General features: G+C 42.3%; 1 pseudogene; it reads right to left on the bottom strand.

Annotated features, from left to right (window-relative positions):
- Positions 1 to 1,118: 1,118 nt before the first annotated feature.
- On the bottom strand, positions 1,119 to 7,622 carry LOC143410730 (myeloid cell surface antigen CD33-like; annotated as a pseudogene).
- Between the last annotated feature and the right edge of the window lie 16,107 nt (positions 7,623 to 23,729).

The raw sequence follows: 23,729 nt of genomic DNA, 5'->3' as shown, positions 1-23,729 counted from the left end.
AGCTCTGTTGGAGCAGGAGAAGGTGGGATTCAGGCCCTGTTCCTGGGTACACACAGCTGGACTTGGTCCACTGCAGTCCACGGTCCTCCCCCTCTGGTCGCTGTATTCCCCTGGAGCAGGCCATGCACCACCCCTGGCTGCAGTCTCCAGCCCCACAGGCCAAGGCTGCTGAGCAGCTTCTCCTCACTGACTGGCCCTGGATTCTCTGTGCCCAGTGGAGGCCTCTTCCTGGGGCCCCGCCATGGAGACCCCACTCCCCTGTGAACTCTCCTGCTCCAGGGCCCCCTCAGTGGAGATGGTGCTGTCCCCTGTGCCTGGCCTTCTGTGCTCAGGGGGCACCCTGCTGAGGCTCCTGTAGGTCCTCCTCCCCTGCAGGTTAGGGCAGGCTGGGTTGCTCCAGCAGCTGCTGGGGACAGGTGGCCACTTCCCCTTAGCTACAGTGAATGCTGCCATAGTGACCCTGGGGTGAACACGTTGCCTCCCAGGTCTGTGTGGGTTCCCTAGGGGTGGTCACAGTGGAACCTCTGGTGACCAGATCAGCTGTTCCTGGTCTTTTGAGGAACAGCGGCGCTGCCCTCCACAGTGGGTGCCCCCTTTCTCCTTCTCAGCACAGAGCACAAGCCTCCAGCCCCACATCCTCCTCCTCACTAGCATTGCCCATTTTAAAATAGGAACCTCATGATGGGTGTGAGGGGCACGTATTTAACAGGTGCAGCGTGAAGGGTGACGTGGAGGTTTGGGGTTGCACTTCACTGGTTACTCCTGATGGTGGTATGTGTGCACATATTCATGCTAGGCACCATTTGTATTCCTTGGAGAAATGTCTCCAAGTCCTTTCCCCAGTGTTTTGCACAGCCATGTGTGATTTCCTTACAGAGAGACCATTTATCAATCAGGTAGGGACCATTTTTGTTACTTGTCATTTGTAGATGGCCTGGTTTTGAGGTTCTTCTGTGAGGATTGAACCCAGTGCCCCACACATGCTGGGCCAGCACTGCACCACTGAGCTCCAGCCCCATCCCAGAGGGTCCACCTTGACATGCTCTGGACACAAGCATGCCCTAGTCCCAGGGTTTCCTCTCATGTGTGACTTTTTCTCTCCCCCTTGAATGACCTCATCAGCAGAGCAGGTCCCTGTTCCCCAGCTTGGGTGTTGCACACCAGGAGCCCACTAGTGTGTTGGGGCTGGAAAAGCCGAGCAAAGGTCAGGAACATAGGACAGGGGGCCACTCCAGGAGCAGAAGGTCACAGGACATGGCTGTGGGCTGAAGGGAGACATCCAACGAGGCCCAGGCCTTAGCCACCAAGCTGTAGATATTTGCTGTTAAAAGAGGGTTTGCAGATGATATCGGGTAATGACCTTGAGTAGCGATGATCATCCAGGATTATCCAGTGGGGGCCTGAATCCAATCACGGGGTCTCTCTTTGGGAGAGGAGGCACATGTTCTAGGGCAGGAGACCAGGCATCCGCAGAGGAAGACACTGGGGGGCGGCAGCCAGGGATCCAGGCTACACCCTGGGAGAAGCAGGGGTGGACCCCGCCCCAGCTCTGCAGAGACAGTGTGGGAATTGTCCCCCCCCATGTCCATCACAGATCAATGGGCACATGGAGGGGATTCACAGGGCAGCTCTGGAGGGTGTGGAGCAGGATCCAAGAAAAGCCCTCTGTCCCCAGAGGCATTTGTGTATCCCTTTTTGCAACCAAACTCTTCTAGATGCCTTGTACTTCCAGCCCGCCCCTCCTTCCAGGTTTCCTGAACTTTCTCCAGTGAAGTCTCCACACCCGTCCCCATCGCTGTGTTGGAACTGCTGTTGCCCACGATCCTCCCCCTGCACAAAGGCCACCACAACAGGTGGAAGGCCCCAATGTGAGACCTGGAGCTGTCACATGCTGGAGGGAACATGGGGACAGCGTCATGACCATGGCCATGGCAGGGGTATCATTTCCTGGGTAACCCCAAAGCACAGGTGACAAAAACTGAACAAGACACATGGGATCACAGCACAATGAACAGGTTCCACTCACCTCATCCCTGGTATCCCTGCCCCTTCTGCCTTTTTATGGATAGAACTTTTTAAGCAAAGTGTCCGCCCACATAAAAGCTGACTTCTGAAGTCCTCTCTCTCCCCCTCCCTCTGTCCCTCCCTCTCTCTCTCTCCCTCTCCCTCCCTCCCTTTCTCCCTCTCCTGCTCTCTCTCCCTCTCCCTCCCTCCTCCTCTCTCCCTCTCTCTCTCTCCCCCACCCCCCCCCACTGTCCTGAAGCCTGTGTGAAGGTCAGTTGTGTCTGTGTTTTATTTTGGGTCCCTGCAAATTCACATGGTGACCTTAGTTCAGCTGCAGGCACTGGTCGGGGACAGCAGTGAAGGTCACTAAGGACAGCTGTGCTTCTTCTCCACCTACCCAGGTGACTCACTGTTCCCCAGTGACACAGTGTGACATCCAAAGGTGGATTCTCTCCTCTGTTCCCAGGGTGCAGGCAGCTCCCTTCCCAGGATCCCTTGTGGGGCCAGGTGCATCTCAGAACCCCCCTCCTCCCACAGCCCTGCCCCTCTGAGTCCATTGGTTACTCAGGGAAGCATGCTCCCACCACCCCTGCCCTTCTCCCCACTGACCACATCCCTGGACACTCTGACCTTCCAGCTCTTCCCAGTGCATCCTCCCCACACCCTGCCTGGTCCTTCCTCCCAAGCTCCTCAGGAGGCTGCGTGTTCCCTTCCCTTCTCTGGGCACCCAGGACCCACTCTGGTCAACAACCACAGAAGCACAGGGTCCTGCTAATGCCACGTGCACCTAGGGCCTGCTATCCTCGCAGGCCCTGGGTCCGGGGCTTAGTCTGCAGGGCCAGTCTGCATCCTCCCACCTTTGCTCTCGCCCCCCTCTGTGCCCAGTCACTCCACAGAACACAGCGGTGGCCTCTGGTCTGAGCCATGTCACACTGCTCCCTGTACCCCTTCCCAGGTCCCTTCCTCAGGGAACCCCAGCCCGTCACCACCCCCCCGCCACCGGCTTTGCCTAAACACCACCCATAGCCATGGCCCCAGAGCCTGCCGCCTGCCACCAGCTGCCCCCTGCACCACCTCCGACAGACGCCCGTCAGTACCATGTGTCCTCGCCCACTGTTTATGATTGTTTCCATTCCTGCCACCTCTGCAAGGACGGCTGCTTGATGGCAGCTCCCAGGGAGACCCTGGGACAGGGAGGACCTCCACATCAGTGACGACACAGCCCTAATCACGGGTGGACGCTACCCCCAACACCTGCAGGAACCTCAAAAACACACACACACACACACACACACACACACACACACACACACACGCCTGGAGCTGAAGGAGGACCAAGAGGTGCAGAGGCAGGAGGGGGCGGAGCTGCGTGTCAGGAGTAGGGTCTGTGCCTGCCAAGTCCCAGACCCCAGCAGCCTGGCCCTGAGGGTGTGGGGGTCTGCAGAGGAGGGAGGACGGCTCTGGGAGAGAGTCCACAGCACGGCCCTGTGAGGCCCTCTTGTCCAGGGTCCCCTGTTCTCCTGTCACCGTCCATGGAGGGCACACAGCTGGTCATGCCATGGAGGAAGTGGGCACACTCTAGAGGCTGGTACGGGGTACAGATGGCAGGAGCTGAGCCAGACACAGTGAGCAGGAGAGACGAGGACCACAAGTGACCAGGTTCAGGGGGAATAGACATGAGGAAGGCCAGGCTTAGGAGAATGGCCAGGTGCTGAGGGGACCAGGGAGTTCAGCAAGGCCAATGTGGGGACCCACCTGGCTCTGCTGTAGAGACGGGGCCCTGAGCCAGGGTCACAGGGGACCCAGGCAGGAAGGTGGGCTTCAAGACAGGAGGGACAGCTCATGGTGGAGCTGGCCAACCTGTGGACATCAGAGGGAAGGTGTCCCTGGGCATGTGGCATGCTGAGACACTGCATCACTGACCTGGGACTAACTGGTGACAGCATTTGCAAGCTCCTCGCCCGTTGCTGGCCTAGCTGCCCTCGTCCTGCAGGACCTCACTCTGAGCGAAGAGACCAGGGCCTTCAGGAGGGCAGCTTGGTGCAGTGGGCAGTGGTCGCCTACGTTGTCCCCTGTCAGGGGGCTGGAGGTGACTAAGGGAAGCCAAGGAGGCCTGGCCTGAAGACCTCCTTGATGAGACCCACTTCCCCCCACATTGGACCAGAACTGGGGACAGACAGCGATGGTCCATGGCCCAGGCAGAGTCCTCGGCTCTCGTTCTTGACCCCTTGGGTCCCCCAATCTGGGACTCTGGGATTCAGTGCCAGATGCCTGCCCTGCCCACACCTCCTCTCCACCTCTGGGCTGTGCTGACCTGAGCAAGATGAGGCAGAGTCCGAGGAGCAGGATCTTGACAGCCACCTCCCAATGGCCACCAGGACCACCTGGGCCATGGGTCCTGACCTCCCTGCAGAAAAGTGGACAAGGCCAGAGTCACCTGCTAATCCACAACCCGAGTCCCTGCTCCCACCTGAGGCCATGGACATGGCTCCTCCAGGACTCCTCCAACCCTAGTGTGGGGCCATCAGCCCAAGCCTCCCCGCAGGCCCTGACTGAACAGCAGCTGGACACACAGGACATAACTTCCTCATTGTACAAGGAAGTCTTTCGTTAATCGATTTCACATCAAGAAAATGAAGAGACAACACACAGAACTGGAGCACAGAGTGGCCAGTCACAGGGTTGGGGGTGGACAGGTCATTGTCCAGTATGTGGAAAACCCTCCTAGGGCTCCAGTGACCAAGGACCCAAACACCCAGGCTAAAGCAGGATCCCGGAATTTGAAAACACCCCCTCTGAAGGGACCTACAAATGACCACTCGTACAGGAAAATGTTCCTATCTCCCTCCACAGGAACCTTCATGCCAATCAAAGCTGCAGTGAGTGTCCCTTTCACACCCACAGCAGAGCACAGTTTGCACAAAGGAAAATCCCTGTGTTGGTAAGAGTGTGGAGAATTCAGGATGCGTGGACAATGCTGGTGGGATTTAGAGTGTCTGACGCTGGGGGAGGGGCAGTCATCCTGACACAGGGACAGTGACAAGAGCCTTGGTAGTTACACCTGCAGGTTATACCCCAGGAACAGGAAACCCTTACTCAAAGAAAAACACCAGCCCTCCCAGCCAATGTTCATAATGACCAAAGGGAGGGAACAGCCCTCCTGTCCATCAACTTGTGAATGGATGAGCAAACACAGTCTTGCCCACAATAGATACTGGACACTTGGGAAGGAGTGCAGTGCTACTCTGTGTTACAGGGAAGAACCTTAAATCACTGTCTGGTGAATGAGGCCAGAACAGAAGCCACTTTTGTGTGATTCCATTTCTAAGCATCGTCCAGAGAGCAAATCCACAGAGACTAGATCAGGTTAGTGTTGGCCAGAGGAGGAGACCTGCTTCATGGGTGCAGGGCTTCCTTCTGGGGTGATGAAAGTGTTCTGGGAATTCACAGAGGTTGTGGGTCACATCACTGCACAGGCACAAGATGCCATGTCTAGTGTAAAGTGTATTGTGGTGGGTTTGACACTGTGTGGATTTTAACTTAATAAAAATGTGTGGATGTAAATTTATAAACTACAGGGAGATTTGAAATTGACCTGACATGGGCAGAGATCCAAGGGTTCTTCCAGGAGTAGAGGGTGTCGCTCAGTGGTGAGTAGGTCGTGAGCCCTGGGTTCAATCCCCAGCACCAGAAGCAAAACCAGACAGGAGGTCCTCCACACCCTAGCTTGGTGGACACCCTCACTGGCCCCCTTGCTGGTGGGAGTTACTGTCTCCACTCTGAGGGGAGAAGCACCTGCTCATGCTCCCAGAATGAGAAGAGCTTGGGACCTAGGTGTCTCTGCGTTTAGGAGCTGAGCTCACTGACGTGCACACCCAGCTGTGGACGGAGACTCAGGACCATCCACTGCTCAATCCTCTGGGCTGAATGGAGTCAGAGCCAGGACGGCCAGTTGGTGGTAGCTGTCCACAGAACAGGGTCCCTCCTTGCAGTGGGACACCACCAGGAACATGGATCCTCAGTGCTACTGACATGCAGTGACCTCTCAGTCCTCAGGTGGACAATCCAAGGCTCAGATCAGCTTTCATGGACACTGGTCACTTCTGGGAGGGACCTAGGCTCTGGGGACAGCCTGCTGTGTGTGTTCTACGTATTCCCTGGACGGTGCCTCCTCCCACAAGCACTTAGATCAAAGCTGTTGGGGAATAAGAAGAGGAGGCTGGAGGTGGTTCCAGAAGGAGACTGGGAGGGGGCCTGCGAAACCCAGTTCTGCTATGAGAGTGTCACCCTGTCCCTGTGGGGTGAGGGGCAGGTGCTAGAGTTCCAGGAAGCCAGAGAGGGTGGGGACAGGTGCTCAAGGCAGTGGTGGGGCTGAGGGTGAGGAGTGGTCACTGGATTCCCCAACAAGGGGCTCCATCACCAGGTTAGTCCAGCATGAGGGGGACCCAGCTCTGCCCTGAACTGAGGTGGCCCTGCTCCCCAGCCCCAGTGAGGCCCCCCCACTGCCTGGGCCAGCCCCTGGGGAGACACTGACTGCAGGGTTCTCTACAGCATGTGGACAGGAAGGTGGTTTATTGCCCCTTTTAGTTGGATTGAAGATGAAGCAGCACTCCCCACACCCACCCCATGACCACAGACACACAGAGGGACAAGGCCTGTGCCCTCCAAGGTCCCTGACTCAACTAGGTCCCCAGAACATGAACAATAATTGTCCTCAGCCCTGGGACCCAAGCCTCCTTCCCTGCCCCTCAAACCCCCAGGAATTTAGGTGTTCTGTCCAATTACTCACAGGTGACATTGAGCTGGATTGTTTTCTCTGTGGTCACGCCAGCTGCAGGGAACTTCACCTGACAGGTGAAGTTGGTGCCATGGTCCTGGGGCCACGGGGTGAGGATGAGCACCAAGGAGTGGATGATGTTAGGGCCCAGGGAGGACAGAGAGGGCCCTACCCAGGAGAAGGTGGGGGGCGTCCCCTGCTCACAGGCCCAGGGCACAGAGCAGGTCAGGTTGCTGGGATGGCAAGATTCCAGGGCCCCAGGGACGAGGATGTCAGGGGTGTGGGTCAGGGCTGGTGAGCAGAGGGCAACAGGCAGGGTCAGTAGGGAGGGTGGGAGGTGGGGCCCTGAGAGAAGCTCAGGCTCTGACCCAGCTGCTCGCTGAGCCTCTAATGCTTGAGCCCCACTCCCCCAGGGCAGGGTCCCACCCACCCCTGTCCTGTGACCTCCCTAGGCTGCCCCAGAGCTGGAGCCATACTGTCACATGCACTGAGACTTGGTTTGCACAATAACTCCACTTAAACCTTCCTTTCTCCATCTGAAAGAAGTACAGGCCACTGTCACTGTCACATGCCACTGTCAGATGCACAGAGTACTGTGTCTCTGATGCTCAGGGAGCAGTTGTTGGTTTCTGGGTCCCCGAGGACCTCTGAGGAATCTGCCCTGGGTCTCCTTCTGCACTCTCCAAGTAGGGTGGTTGTTGGCCACTGGAGAGTCATGGTCTGTATTGGCCCCTGCACGGAACCCGTAGCCAGAGACCGGGCCACTCCCTGAGCCGGGGCAGGAAAAGCTGCAGGGCACCAGGACACACAGAACCTCCTGCACCCTCATGGAATTTGGCATCTCCACACTGGATCCCGGATCCTGAGCCAGGCACCCGGGGGGAAGCCAAGGGCCATCATTGTGTCCCATCCCTGGTCCCTCTGCACAGGCCCCCTTCACTGCCCACAGCAGGGACAGCAGTAGCCACAGCATCGGGAGGCAGAGGGTTTTGGGCTCCTGGGACTGAGCAGAGCAGCGAGAGCCTGTGGAGGGGAAGCTGCAGGACCCATGGAAGCTGGGGAGGGGCCGAGGCCTGGGCAATGACAGAAGAGGAATCTCAGGCCTGCCCTCCAGGGGAACTTGCCCTTCTACACAGAATGGGTGGAAACCCCACCTCCAGGGCCCAGAGAACCACTCAGAGGGGGACCAGGGCCCCTTCTGCCCCTTTCTCTGGGCTTCCGGGATTCCAGGGGCCTGGGCAGGAAATGTGTGCACCGTCCACCTTCTTTAGGATCAGCCATGCACATCCTGTCTGGGGATCAGACAGGGACCTCTGAGGTCCTCTGAGGCCCAAGAGATGGGAACACCTCGTCTAGGAGTGTTCCTGCCCAGGCTGAGGTGCTGCTGTGCCCCTTATTTGGTCCCTCCCTGGGGTGACATGAGGAAGTCACAGGGTGGTCCCAGGCTGTCTCTCAACCTAGCTCAATTCCACCCCTCAGGACCCCTGGCCACCTGGGCAGGCACTTCATAATATTTGACTGTGATATGGCAGAGCTCCTGCCACCTAGTGGGTGGAGGCCAGAGATGCAGCTACCATCTGACCCTGCCGAGAGCAGTCCCCCCAGGATCGGGTCAGCAGGGTCAAGAGCACCAGGTTAAGGAACCCTAGAGGCAACCTGTGCAGCCAGGTGTGGGCACCATGTTTATATGTAACTAAAACTGAGCCACTGGGAAGGACCATCCTTTACCATTAATGTACTCAATGACCATCACAACTATATATGTTCATTAATTAAATGGTTATTTGCAAAACCACTAATTTTAACTTCTTCATCATTTTCAGGGATTAAAAAAATGGAAACCCAAATAATATTCAGAAAAACTTCTGCCCGAATCACAAGGATAATATTTATCTATATATTATCCTGAATTTTAATGCTATTTTCAGATTCATAACCAGTTAAATTCAATTAGGTTTGAATATTAAATTATCACCTTTAGATTTCAAACCACTGTTATGAAAGGTAATCAAATTTGCCCATATTGACTTTCTTAAAATAAGGAATACAGTAAGAAATCAGAAGTTTTAAAAATATATATGAGTGAACACACCTGTGGCTACTTACTTTTGGTGTCATCAAGACCTTCCTCCTCTTCTTCAGATGATGAGAACCAAAGTGGTTCAGCTGAAAAATGTATGTAGATTTACGTAAACTACTTAGAGCATTTAGAGAGAATGATAGTCTGCCAAAAATAAAAAGTAATAATAAGCTTGAATTTTAGGTGATATTACCTCTTTAACTGTTTATTGGTGGGGTATACTTGTGTGTACTCAGTGATTTAACCCTAGAACATTGCAACATTGGCAAGAGCTCTGCCAGAGTCGTATATTTGTTTATTTTTGGAAACTGGGTCTCTCTAAAGTGTTTGTTCTGGCCTGAGGCTTGCCATGCTCTTGTCTCAATCTCCCAATAGCTGTGTTTAGAGGTGATCCACTGTACCCAGCAAAGAATTTTTTTTCAGGGAATGTTTTTAGTGGTATAAAACTTCAACAGTCTACCTGAGGAGACACTATGTATCACCAGGTTTAAGAAAACAAGAATATCTCAAAGGTATATCCACTCAAGATGAATGAAAATTTGCCAGAATTAAATTTTAAAAACACTATAGAAATGTGGGGATACACACAATTTGCTATTCTCTTCCCCATAACATTAACTTTTAAAAACAACTATTCATCAGTAGCCCTTTCCACAGTGACTTAGACTCTCTCTACTGTTATCAATGTACATCTTGCATATGCAATGTTTTTCTACATTACTCTAAAAAATGTGTTCTTCTGTAAGACTTAGTCTGTTCAGTCCTGCATGATTACCAATCTCCTTGTCATAAACTGTTTTATTACCCCCTTGAGGTATCTCAGCATTTCAGCCACTATTCAACTGGATATCTACCAGTTGACCTGTAAATTATTCCTTCCCCTGTCTAGCCCTTTGGCTCCTGAACTTGAGAAGACCTCTTTTACATCACCTTAGCATCAACCGTTTATTTGAACTGAGAATTATTATGTTCCCTATGAGAATAGAGTAAAAAGGTGCCAGGAATAGTGGCTTTCCTAGAGCTAGGATTCAGCAGAGACTAAAGGAATGAGGTTACCGGTCAGAGGCAGAAAATGGGGAAAGTTTAAAAGGCTGTAGCTAGACACAGAGTGAAGCATTAAATGGGTCAGTATGTGTCTAAAAATAATAGGGATTGGTGAGGAGCCATCCAGATGACAGTAAAATTAAGGGAAAGGATAAAGTGTTAGGCTGAACTCATGAAAGATTTCTGGGTAATTTTAAAAGCTGGCCTTTTATCTTCAAAAGAGGTTCATAGTCACATTTGCATTTTAGCTAGATGGCTCCAAATTCTGAAGATAGGATGAGTGTGGAGAGCATATGCATGAGCAGAAATGAATAAGAAGATGGCAGGAGTGCCAAATAGAAGAAAGCAGGCCAGAATGGAAAAAAATGTTCCATGAAAAATATAGCATATATCATTTCCTGGAACCAGTGTAGAATGAAGTTTCATTAAGTAATAAAGGACAAAGCTGGGTCTCTGGAATAAGAGCTCTGTACTGTTACACAAGGTTTCAAATGACATGTAGAATTAAAACACACCAACTGTTTAAGTTTTTTGGATTTACCATCTAATATTTGAATTTCTCATTTTTGTATGTTAAGGGACTCATTTTAGTGCTTGGGGGTCAGTTTCCTGAATCTTGGATTTACCCAACCTTCCAGTAAATAAGAGAAAAAGCTTTGTGGCAGAGCCACAGCTTAGCATGCCAAAGTATCTGTGTTCAGTCCCCATCATTGAGAAGTAAACTGAAAACAAAAGCAAACAAAAAAAAAAAAAAAAAAAGAAAGAAAGAAAGAAAGAAAAGCATGAAGAGGGGATATATAAACTAGTTTGTGTAAGTATTTTTGAATTCACAACTCTGGGTCAATAAAAATCATAAAAGAGTAATTTCCTAAAAATACTCTATTAGTGCTATATAAAACGAATAATATAAAGAATACACAATAATACTTTGTATGGTTTAATAAAAAGATAATCACAAATGATGAAGGACATAGAATCCCCAGCTGCATAAAGTACAACATGGGTTCAATGTAATTATTCAATAAAGTGGGTATTATATTAGAATTGAAATTAAATTTTAATTGGATCTTGTTTCACACACTATACTTAATCTCTGGGTTCCAGACACATATTTTTATGTTCATCTCCCAGATTTGGAAATTATTGGCAGCTATGCAATAAGTTTTTATAAAATTTTGGAGGAAAATAGAGCCTCATAATTCACCTAACAGGTATAAGAATTCCAGGAAATTTAATTTTAAAAATGTCTGAGATAAAGATTTTTTTAGAAATCATTTTCTTGTGACTTTAAAGATATAATTTTAAACTTGTATGCCAATATAGACACTGGAATGTGTATGTATGTATATGTATATGTGTGTGTATGTATGTGTGTGTGTGTGTGTGTGTGTGTGTGTATCTTTTTTTTTTTACCTGATTTGCATATCCTTTCTTCTGTTGTCCCCACTGTTATTCTTTTGACGAAAATACCTCCTGTCTAAGATAGGCTGTATGGGTTTGGGAAGTAGATATTCAAAACGTGTTGTACATTTTATACTATACACAGTTAATAATTCAAGATAAACATAGAAGTTTATAATTATCATCACAACAGGATGTGTGAAATTCTGAAATACTGAAAAGCAAAAGAGATACACAATCCACAAAACATGAATATGACAAAATCAACCACACCTTCCTGCTGAATTGACATGGAGTCAAGTTCCATGGGTTAGCTTTGATAAATAATATTTTATCATTTGGACTTCTGTATTTGCTGGTTTTTGTTGAGTACAGCAGCATGATTCAAATATACTGAAGAAAAACATCCAATATTAGTTTAATTAAGTATAGAGTTAAGTTTTCAAAAGTGAGATTACAGTTCCAATTACCAAAAATATAATAGGGAATGCACACATACCAAGTAAAGGTGTGGATTGATTAAGGGAATGGGGATATCTAATCAGAGGAGCAAAGGAGAAATTGGGGCATAAATATATAAAGTAAAGAAAATAATTTAACAGCAGGTGTGTTTAATGTAGCCTATCACAATCATTTCATTAACTTTATTACAGGTATGTACCCTATTCCTCCATTTGTCCTACAATATAGTAAGTCCAAAGTTGTGATAACCGTCAAGTGGAAAGTATAATTCATTTGCATTGAGGAAAGTTCTGAGAAATGATCAGCTTTGGTATACACTTATTAAAATAATCATTTTTCCATACCCATGGAGGACAGTGGTGTATCTTCTTTTAATATATTCTCTGGTCTGACCCACTCAAAGTTTCTTGATTCATTCATTTGAGAAGACATAGGAACTGTATCTAATAAATAATTTTAATAAGTATAAAATATTAATATATGGTAATCCAAAGGGGAAAAGTGAACTTAAATGCAAAAGAATTATCAGACATGAATAACCTTTTATATTTCAAATTCATTAGCATATATACAAAAATAACAGCTTTGGTATTCAACAAATTAACCTAAAGGGTCTGCTGTTTACAAAATGCGCCTTGTTTGATATAACTTCTTAGACTTTCAAAGATTTTCATAAAATATCTGTCATATCAGAATACTAGCTATTTAGAGAAAAGGACTTGGGAGAGTAATTGAGTGCATTCCTAGCTTGCCCAAAGCCATGGTTTCATTAAAGAAAAAAAAACTAATTATCTTTTAAAATGCCTCATGTTTCTTAAATGCTATGTTTCTGATATCAAATACTGATATCAATACTTCCCTATACTTAGTAGTTATGGAGCAAAGAAATTAAAGTGGCTGGTTGCCCCAATTCTAACAGTTTCCCCTGCTTAAAACCATCTCTGGACCAGTAATTCTCACTTTTGTTTGAAGGCAAATATAATAAAACCAGCTGAAATGCATTACCCCAGTCTCCTTATTATTACCTTCAAAATTACCTAGCTAATTTTATTCCCTCCTCACTACCCCCTCCCTTTAATTTTCAAAAGCTATCTCTAGATCTTTAGTCTTGATTCTTTGTTGTTGTTGTTGTTGTTTAGATTATTCCCACTACTTTTTCTTCCCAATGCAGTAACTGTATTTTAAAAATACAATTTCTAGGAGCTGGGTTTTGGCTCAGTCTTAGGGCGCTTGTCTAACACATGTGAAGAACTGGGTTTAATCCTCAGCACTATATAAAATAAATAATATAAAGGTATTGTGTCAATTTACAAGTTAAAAAATATTTAAAAAATACAATTTGGGGGCTTGGGTTATGGCTCAGCAGTAGAATGCTTGCCTTGCACGTTCAAGGCTCTGGGTTCGATCCTCAGCACCACATAAAAATAAATAAATAAATAAATAAATAAATAAAGTTATTGTGTACAACTACAAAAAATATTTTTTAAAAATACAATTTTTATATTTAATCCATTTGTTCTTCCCCTTTGCCAACAGACATAATCAAAAACAAAGCAAGTTGTATGCTCTAATTTAATATAGTTATGCCATGAACTAAGACACAATGGCTCTTAATTTAGATTTTCTAAAGGGCAATTCATTCAACTGCTCTTGCAACTCAGAATGTAGTCTGTGGATCAAGGAGCATTAGAAGCATCTTTGAATGTATTCAGGATGTAGAACCAAAGACCTGCTGAGTCAGAACATACATTTTGTACATGATGCCCAACATATGATTCAATAAAATTTGAGAGTTCTTATGCATGCTTAATCTTCTACCAATTCCTCTAACTTAACATGCCTATTTGATGTTTCTTTTTGCTTTGTTATTTTGTTTTTGGTACTGGGGATTGAACCCATGGGTGTCTAGCTACTGAGCAACATCCACATCCCTTTTTAAATTTTATTTAGAGAAAGGGTCTTGCTGAATATCTGAGGGCCTCATTCAGTTACTGAGCTGGCTTTAAAATAAAAATTATTTCTCAGTCTTCAGCCTCCAGAGCCACTGGGAATATAGGTATGCACCATGTGCCTGGCCATTTATTTCACCTATTTAAAATTCTCCCAATTTGTACTCTAATTTGTAGATGTATTAGAAGTCATAATCTTTCCGAGGAATGTTTTATCAGGCCATCATCAATGTGCATCTGCTTATTTTTTTCTTTTTTCTTTTGGTTGTTGTTGTCTATAGTCTTTTCTCATTCTTCATTTCCAAATTCTTCTCTCCCCTTTTCTTATGTCCCAACTTTCCTCTAATTTAAGTAGGTCTGGAAATGGACCTAATAACTCAGTTCCTCTAGGATCACTCCAACTTACCCTGTGGTTGCAACTTGATAAGATACACTATTTCAACTCCCATACTATTTATTATTTTCATTTCTTCCACTATTAAATCACACTAGTGCTCATGTTTTAAACATGCATTATATCCAATGATTTTATAACGAGTGGTTCTTACCTTCTGTATGTCCATTTATACCATCTTTTTCTCTTTGATGTGCATCACCAAATGAATGACCAACACTATTCTGAGGAAGAATCTGAGAGATAGTCGTCTGGTAAAATTATATCACTAATGAATTATATGAAGATTGCCTATTCAGTATTCTAAGGAGACACCAAATTTTCCAGATTTGAAATAAATTAGATTTAAAAACTAGAGAAGTACACGTTAAAAATTGAAATATTTTATATCACAGTGTTATATATACTCTGCAAATCAGCAAAATATTATATTCATTTGTCTACTAACTATAAAACCAGGATAGAAGGATCAGTGGCAGAGTGCTTGCCATGCATGTATGAGGAACTGGGTTCAAGTCTCAGTACTGCATATAAATGAATAAAACAAAGGTCCATTGACAGTTAAAAGAAGAGAGAGAGAGAGAGAGAGAGAGAGAGAGAGAGAGAGAGAGAGAGAAAGAGAGAGAGAGAGAGAAAACTACCAATAGTACACTAACTGATGTGCATATTTCTATCAGGAAGTAACTTCATTACACCGAACACTACTCATAAATTACAACTAAAAATAAGAGGACCTTTTACCATATATAACATATATACTATATAACATGTATAAAGTGTAAGTTGTTTACACACACATATATATGTATATACACATTTGCTACACATCATTAAACATTTAAAACATTCTAACTATAAGCTTTTCCTGTTGAGACTGAATTATGTCACATCAAGTAGAAAAGAAGCCTTGTTCCCACTGTTTTATTCAAGGAAGCAAGGGCTTACAGAAATCTAAATTTCTTTTGGTGAAACTTTTACTGATAGGAAAACTAGCTTAATAAAATGATAAACTGGTTTTAAAAAAAGTTTTCTTTCTTTTCAATACAGTTTCCACACAAGAAAAAATTACAAAATATTATACTATGGTAAAAAACATATATGTAGATGCGGACAATGGTTACTGACTGCACCCTGAATTTGGGTCAAATCAACAAGTGTATGTTTGGCAAACCTGAGTAAGGGCATGCAGTGGAGTGCAATTACAGAAAGCCAATGAACAGATTAGACCAAAAAATATGTTTTTTAGAGTAATAAAATAGTTAATAAAATAATTTAACTGCAGCAGTTTTCCGGGAAAAACTGGCTAGGTGGAAGCTCTTCTCTGGTAGGCTCACAACCTCTATAATCTTAAAAAAATTGTATTTTAACTTCCAGTAATGAGTTTCATCAAATTGGATTCTGCCTGAGATGTCAATGGAGGACAGGTGCACTTCAGATTCTTCTCAGCAGAATCAGAGTGCTTACAGAAGAAACTACTTTACTTGGGTTCCTTTTTCTAGACTTTCTTGATGATTGATCAGAAACCCTGGACTTTATGTTCTTATTTTTCCAGGACCCAACAAGGACATGAATTTTGCAGGTCAGGAGTCATCAACAACACAAGTCAGGCTCTATCAACAAAAGAAACTGAGACAGATCTGTAAGGAGCGCTGGAAAGCTGTAGTCATGGTTACATAGTCATCCAAGGGATAGAAACTGAGGTGAGTTTCAATTAAATGTAGGAACTATGTGAAAGAAAACAGTCAGAATTGGTTCTAGTAAAAAAGAAAAAAAAACTTGCTGCTACAATCTACAGAGAGGAGAGCTGATCTCCAGAGTCTGGCCATCTCACTGTGCTTAGAGGCATGTGAAGGAAAAACCCCCACTTCTTCAACTGAAGCAATTATAGTCATTTCCTTGGTGATTCACCAAGGGGGTACCCTCTTTAGAAAGGTCCCATTGCTGGAACTCTGTCTTTGAGATATCAGGGTCTCCTGTATGTTTTATCTCCAAGACACAGGGACTGCCTCTATTTACTGGAATTATGGATACCTACCCTTTTGGTCCAGATTAATAGAGATATGTTGAAAACTCTGATCAGCAGGAAGTATGGTGTGCTGGTTGGCTTCATTATAGAATGGAGGGCAGTGGGGACATCTCCCTTTCAAAACTGGTGTTTTGAGATTAGTAAAAGAAAACAAGATGAGTTGCATGTGATTTTGTGGGGCAGAACATTTTTGGAATGCTTTGAAAGGTCTTTTGAAAAGCTTGTTTCCTGCATCTCCCTCAACCAAGCACAGACCTGCATGTAGTCCATCTCTACCATGCTTAGAGGAAGTGAAACCAACCACACATACTTAGAAACAACTCTGGCATGAAAAGCCATATACATTCAGCCCTATGCATTTGTTCCATTAACGTGCTAAACAAATATGTATTGAGGACCTTATTTTCTACTAAGCACTCTGCTATTTGCTATGAGAAATTCAAAGTTAGTCAACTTCTAACTCCTATTTACCACAGGATCTGACACACAGTGACAGGTAAACGATTAGCCAAAATAGGGTTCCAGGCGGGATCTCAGCAGAAAAGGAAGATTCCACCAGCCAATACCTGGTTCCAAGCCCATCTTTCAAGCCTCTTCATCCACTTGAGTTCAACAAAAGCTTCCTAAATTTCCTCCAAACACACCTATATACCCATCTGTTTGGAATGATGTCCATTACTTCACTAATCCCCACAAATCTTTTATGGCTCAAGTCACACCTCTTTTGAAAGTTTCATTTTTCATACATTGTTCAAGAGTCTCTCCTTTCCATTGCAATCTGAGAACTAAAAGGTATCTAGAGCGAGGGAAAGACAACAAACTCAGGCCCATGAAGAGCTAGGTGCTACATATATGCTATTTTATAGTATTTAATAAGCCTGCAGAGTAGGTATCATGTAACCGATTCAAACCATCTCTGATTTTTTCTGTGTTATTGTTTTACTCCTTATCATACATCATATTTGAACTTTTGAATGTAGTATGTCTAACTTCTTTACCCATTAAACTGTTTATTTAGTAGCTTTATATTAAAAAAATTATAAGGCAAAAGAATGCTTTTTTGATTACCATGTCCTACAGATACTTTTTTAGCCAACCAATTTTCCGCTTTACACAAAACACAACTTTCTCTGTCTTTTCATCTATCCCTGTGCAGTGTATTACCATATTACCCATTTGAGGCAGCTACCAGATTCATCCTCTCCTTCCAATAACCAGATCAAAATTCACGCCATCAAGAGTCAGTCTTCCATCTAAATTATATCATTCCTTGTTTTATACTTTTTTGTACTGTTTTGCAGACTTAAACTTCTCTGTTTCTCAGTTTTGACTTGTATTTACTCATTCATTGTGCTTTGATAACTTATAAATCTCTTCTTGGTCCCTGGTTTTTTTTTTTGTCCTAGAAGAACATAATCCTTCATGGTGGAACCCAGGCTCTTGTTTCCTTTGCTTCTCCCAGAACACCAAGCAGAGGGCCCTCTGTACACAGTAGGTATTATACTCATGTACAATCAATGTGGAAAGAAACTAGACACTCCAGTTACACAGTGGGAAATCTTCCTATCTCATCTTAACAATTGTTAGCTTTATGATTTATTCTTAACAAAAGCATATGGTCTTCTTTCCAGGAACAATGAATATTCTTTTGCTACCTGACATAGTGGTCACTGGAATGAACACTAAATCAAGTATTATCCTAAGAACATCAATTTCAGAGAAAGCCCTAAAATAGATTGTTGTGGTAATTAACATATAGCCTAAATCATTAGACATAAACGCAGAATCCCTAGTTCTGTCAGCTCCTATCACTCTAATAAGACACTTTATTTCCCGAAGGATGTGGCATGTACTTGACGAGCTTTATCTCATCCATCACTAGTCCATTCTCCCCTTCACCTCTAATGGTATCTCTTTGATCAGGAGAGTCTAGAACTTCTCAAAAATCCAAACAATTTACAGTGAAAAATTCTTCTTTCAGAGAAATTACTGAATAACATTTAAGTCACAGGAATGATACATATCACCAACCTGCAGTTCATTCAAGTGTTTTAAAATGTGCCTACCAGATCTATACTAGAAGTTGTTCCCTTGACTTTCAAGGAACTACTAGGCAGGATAGATACTGCCTAGAAGAGGGCAGGTGGATACTTAAAAAATACTTATGACAATGTTTTAAGTTCTATAACTGACCATAAATAAAGTTCTAGAACCCTAAAAAGGAAAGAACTTCACTTTATCCTGAGATACCAGACAAGTGTCCCAAATGGACAATGGATTCAGGACTGAAAGTGATTCCAGGTTAGAAGTAAAGATAAAAGCAAACCTATGAACAAAGAGGAGCCTGGCAAAACATGTAGGAAGGGGTAGATATGCAGGCTCACTCTCTCTCATGCTGAAGATCTTGACCTCGCCCTAGAGGGCAGAGATACTTGATTAGAGATAAATTTTATTTCAGTGCAGAAGATATTCATGATTTTTCTAGGAATGCTGAATAGAAACAAGAATGGTCAGCAACACATAGAAAGGTCTGAGAAACGGAAATTACCAGATCAGGAAGGAAAACTTTCAGAACTGTGAGGCAGGGGAAAAATCAGGATCAACTGGTCAAATATATACAAAAGTCATTAGTTTGTTTTCTGAATAGTATGAGCTTCCAAAAAAATACAAATAATAAACAGAGAAGACAGAAAAATATAAACATTTTGCCTACTCAGTCTTCAAAATTTCTTTACTGCTATTCTTTAGAAAAGTTATCAGAAATTTCAGAGAGATTAGATCAAAAGAACAAGAAAAGCAAGTGCCTGTTTTTCCTCATGTTTCCCCCCAAACTTAAATTACCGTGAAGAAGAAAGGAAGGAAGAGGAGGAGGACAAGAAATAATTTTGTTGTTAAAAGAGAAGACCTTTTACTTGGGGGCTGTGATAAAAAAGATAATCTGAGTAGACCATAAATTAAAAGAACTTTTAGAAACTAGAAAGTCACTGGTACTAGATTGCTTAAAAATATATGTGAATAGAAGCCAGGACCTGTACATGTGAGAAATGATGGAAAGGACAGGTCCAGACAACGGGTATGAGAGGCAGGATGTGAGAGAGACCTGCAGGAGGAGAAGGTGGGCAGAGAGGTCAAGACAGAAAGACCCCAGCCCTCTCCTGTCCCCTTAAATTTCACTCTAAAAATCATAGGGTGCCTTATAGGAAGACAATTATATAAATGCAGAGGCCAAGGGAACCCAGAACATCCTAAAAAGATACTGCAAAAGGATCAAATAGGAGTTCCACGTGGCTAAAACAGAAGACAAAAGACAAAATGAAACATCAGCAAGCAGAGTGTAAAGTATTATTCACTATACACAGGATTTTACAGAGAAATCCCAACTGAGGTGCATAGATATAAGAAATAAGACAGAAACTGAAGCAAAAAAGAAAAACTATTTCAAATTTAAGAACCTCTAGACATAAACTGAGAAATCTAAAACCAAGTAAAGAGGATCTAAGTGCACATCTCTGGAATCACAAAAGAAAAACAAAACATTGGAAGAAAAAAATATATACAGGATAAAACAAAAGAAAAAAAATTTGCAATAAAAGACCAACTGAAAGGTCACACAGTTCCCTAGATAAACTGTCAAGAGTAGGACCTGTCCTATTAAAGTTACTACAACTCTTTGAATAGCAAGGCGAAAAATTCTAGTAACTTATAGGGTAGAACAGAAATCAGTCTCTTTTGCATTTGTCTAAAGCAACATTCAAAAACAGGATTCAGTGGACACCACTGCCTTCCAGTTATTCTTCTGGATGGAGGAATGTTTATGAAATTGTGGAAGAAGAAAAGAAGATGAGATTTTAAACCCAACCTAACTCACTAATTGTAAAGGAAACAGACAATGTTCCAAAATGTATGAACAATTAAAATCTTGTTCTCCTGGTGCCTTCTTGAGAAATTTACTAAAAGACAAACTACAGTCATCCAAGAGATAGCTGGAATAAATACTAGCAAAGAGTGGAAAGATTGGCATGAACACTGAAACTAATTATGGCACTAAATTCCAATCAAGTGTGTAATTATGTTGCTATTTGAAAATATAGGTAATTTAAGCCATAACAATATGGAAATGATAAAATTTACTAAAAAATAGGAAAGCTGAAGAAGTGAGAACATGGTCTGTAGTATATAGAGCATTAAGATGACTCCCTTAGTAACTAAGACCAAAGATATTTAAATCTGATAAATCACAAAAGAATTTTAAATTATTTGTCTTATAATGCTAAAGTCAGCTGGCAGAAAAGTATAAGTGAAGAGAAAAATATTAGTTGTATTATGGATCATCAGTGAGGAAAACTGCATGATCTTTAAAGCAACAAGGACCTTAAAGGTTTTTCTACAGTTACAACAATTACTACATTTAAAGTGGAAATATATAGACTATTCTAATAAAAAGAAAGCAAACACAGAACTAAGAAAGCAGAACACCTTATGAAATGTTGTTGAAAAAAAATCTATAAATTGGAGACCGTGATATAAAATAAAGTACTAACACCAAATTTATGTTGTTCAGACTGTTAGAATTAAACTCACCCACTGAAAGGAAACACACATTCAGTTGCATCACAGGCAGATTCCACTCCATTCTACAATCACCTGACTGTTGAAGCTTGAGAACAAAAGGATAGACAAAGAAAGACATGGGATAAAGAAGAGAAGAAGAAAGAAGGAAAAAAAGTAAAGAAAGAAAAGAGGAAGGAAGGAAATGAGGGAGGCTGGCAGATCCTACATCAGGCAATATTGAACTTTGGATAAAAAGAACCAAACAAGCAAAGAAAAAAACAACACAATGCTGAGTGTGATTCACTTATATTCATATCATATCAGATATTCATATCAAATAATGATATTAATATCTAGGTATTATATGGTAAATATTTGTAACACAAACTCTATAGCAGGTATAAAAAGTTTCAAATGGTAATACATTATTCATAGATTATTATTCAACCCTCTCAAAGCATGAATCACAAAGGGATTTTAAAAAGTAGATAAAAAATACTAAAAACATACATAGGTTGACATAATAAAATAGATTTAATTGATATATATTTAACTGTAAGGTCAAATCATAAAATAAACCTTCTCTTTAAGAAATCAACCTTAAAGAAGGGAAAAAATGTGGTCTCATTTGAAGTGAATGATAAAATCCCAGTAAATTCTAGGATGATAGGCTACTACAGTTTCTAAACACAATGCAATTAAAGAAAAGTTACTAAGAAAATCTGTAGTTAAGAAGCTCCTAGCATCTGAAAATGTTAAGACCCAAATAACTGTCAGGAAACCAGAAATTCTAAAATATCTATGCAATAATAAGTATAATGCATACACTATGTATCATATTTTATATGGCTAAAAATGTTCTAAGAATACAATTCACAACCTTAAATACATACCTATTAAACAACAAGGAAAATAAATCCATTAACATCCAAAATTAAGAGAATTTCACTAAATTAAACTTGAAGAAAACAAAAAATATTGATGTGGGTAGAAACAGAAATTAAGACTTAGGGGAAAAAAGCAAAATAATAAAACTAATAAGTAAGTCTCGTTTCTTTTTTGGGTAAAAGAATAAAACAGAAAAATACTGCATCAAATCTGAGGCCTAAAAAGGGAGAAAATGCCAATATGCAAAACAAGAAATAACCAGAGAAAAGAAGCTAAAAGAATCATAAGAAACTACTACCCCCAACTTTATGCAAATAAAACCTGATGAAATGGATATCTCTATGACAATATAATTTATACACATCCACTCCAGAAAGCAGAAAATTCAAAGACACCAATTACCATAGAATAAATACAGATAAAATCATCAAAGAGATACTTCCCCCAAAAGTGACACAGTCCAAACAGTTTAATTTACAAAGAAATTTCACATAGCCTTAAGAAATGGATAATTTCAATACCAAATTGTTTCAAAGCAAAGAAAATATCAAATTACCACCAAGAATGTTAGATTAGCAACGTCAATAAGAAAAACATTTCCTTACCAGATGTGCTTAGTATACAAAGAGAATGTAGTCATCCAACTAATTGCTTTAAGTGGGGGAGGGGAGGAACAGGAAAAAGAAAGAACTGCAGAATTAAACTGACCAAATCATGTCATGTACATATATGAATATACCTCAGTGAATTTCACCTTTATTAAGTTGAATATTTATAAAGTACCTATTTTTAAAAAATCAATAAATATTCCAATAGAGTAGAGGAGGAAGAACAGGGGGAGTAGGACTGAAAGAGAAGTACTAGGGCCTTGAAATGGAGCAAATAATACATACATGTATATAGTATGTCAAAATGAACCCCAATACCATGTATAACTACAATGCACTAATACAACCATTTTTTAAAAATAAAAAAGTACAAATGTCCATCAATTACAAAAAGTATTAATAATATTTAATCATTAGGGAAATGCAAATCAAAACTACATTGAATTTCCATTTCACCCCAGTCAGAATGCCAATCATCAAGAAAACAAATAATTACTGCTGGAGAGGATGCAGGGTAAAAGGAACTCTTACACACTTCTGCTGGGAATATATATTAGTACAGTCCCTTTGGAAATGAGTACAGAGGTTCCTCAAAAAACTAAAAATTAAACTACTATATGATCCTGCTAAATCTCTTGTCAGTATTTTAGTGGCAAGAATTAAAGTTAGCATACTATAAAGATACTAGCATATTCATGTACAACATGGCACAATTCACAACATCCAAGTTATGTAATCATCCTAGTTGTCACAGATGAATAAAGAAAATGTACTATATTTGCACAAGGAGCAATATTCAGTCATGAATATAAGCAAAATTATGTAATTTGCAGGAAAATGGATGGAACTATAAATAAGCCAGACTCAGAAAGACAAGTATCCTGTTTATATGTGAAAGCTGTGGGGATTCTGGGAAGGACAGAATGAATGTAGAAGTGAGATCATTAGGGAAGAGGAAGAGGACCAGGGTAGGGAAAGGAAAGAGTGGTAATGGGGAGTGAAACTGATCAAATTATGATGTATTCAAGTATAATATACCAGAGTGAAATATACTGTTGTGTACAATCAATATGCACCAAAAAAAGCAATCAGCAATTAGTATATTAAGATCCAAGGGCTGTGGTTGTGGCTCAGTGGTGGAGCACTCACCTAGTATGTGTGAGAAACTGGGTTTGATCCTCAGCATTATGCAGATAAATAAATAAATGAATGGAAGGAAGGTATTGTGTTAATCTATATCTTAAAAATGTTCTTTTTTTAAATGTTGCATTTCTTTGTTTTATTTGAAACAGTGCATATTTTTAGCATTTTATGGTAAGATTTTACACTTGTCATTTACACAAATTACAAGATTCTGCTTCAAGTCTTTAAAAAATTCTAAAATTTCAGCCCATGTGCAGCACAATAATATGCAAAACTACTTTATATTATACACACTTTTTATCAAAGGAGATACAAAATTCTGGCTTGTAGTTTTAGACAAATACAAGAAGCTTCAAACTAGACACAAAGGGTTAACATTAATTTTCAAATATAAGTCTGCAC

The sequence above is a fragment of the Callospermophilus lateralis genome, chromosome 11 (genome assembly GCF_048772815.1).
Source record: "Callospermophilus lateralis isolate mCalLat2 chromosome 11, mCalLat2.hap1, whole genome shotgun sequence".
Lineage (NCBI taxonomy): Eukaryota > Metazoa > Chordata > Mammalia > Rodentia > Sciuridae > Callospermophilus > Callospermophilus lateralis.
Note: the sequence above shows the minus strand (reverse complement) of the source record. Positions and strands in the feature narration are given on the sequence as shown.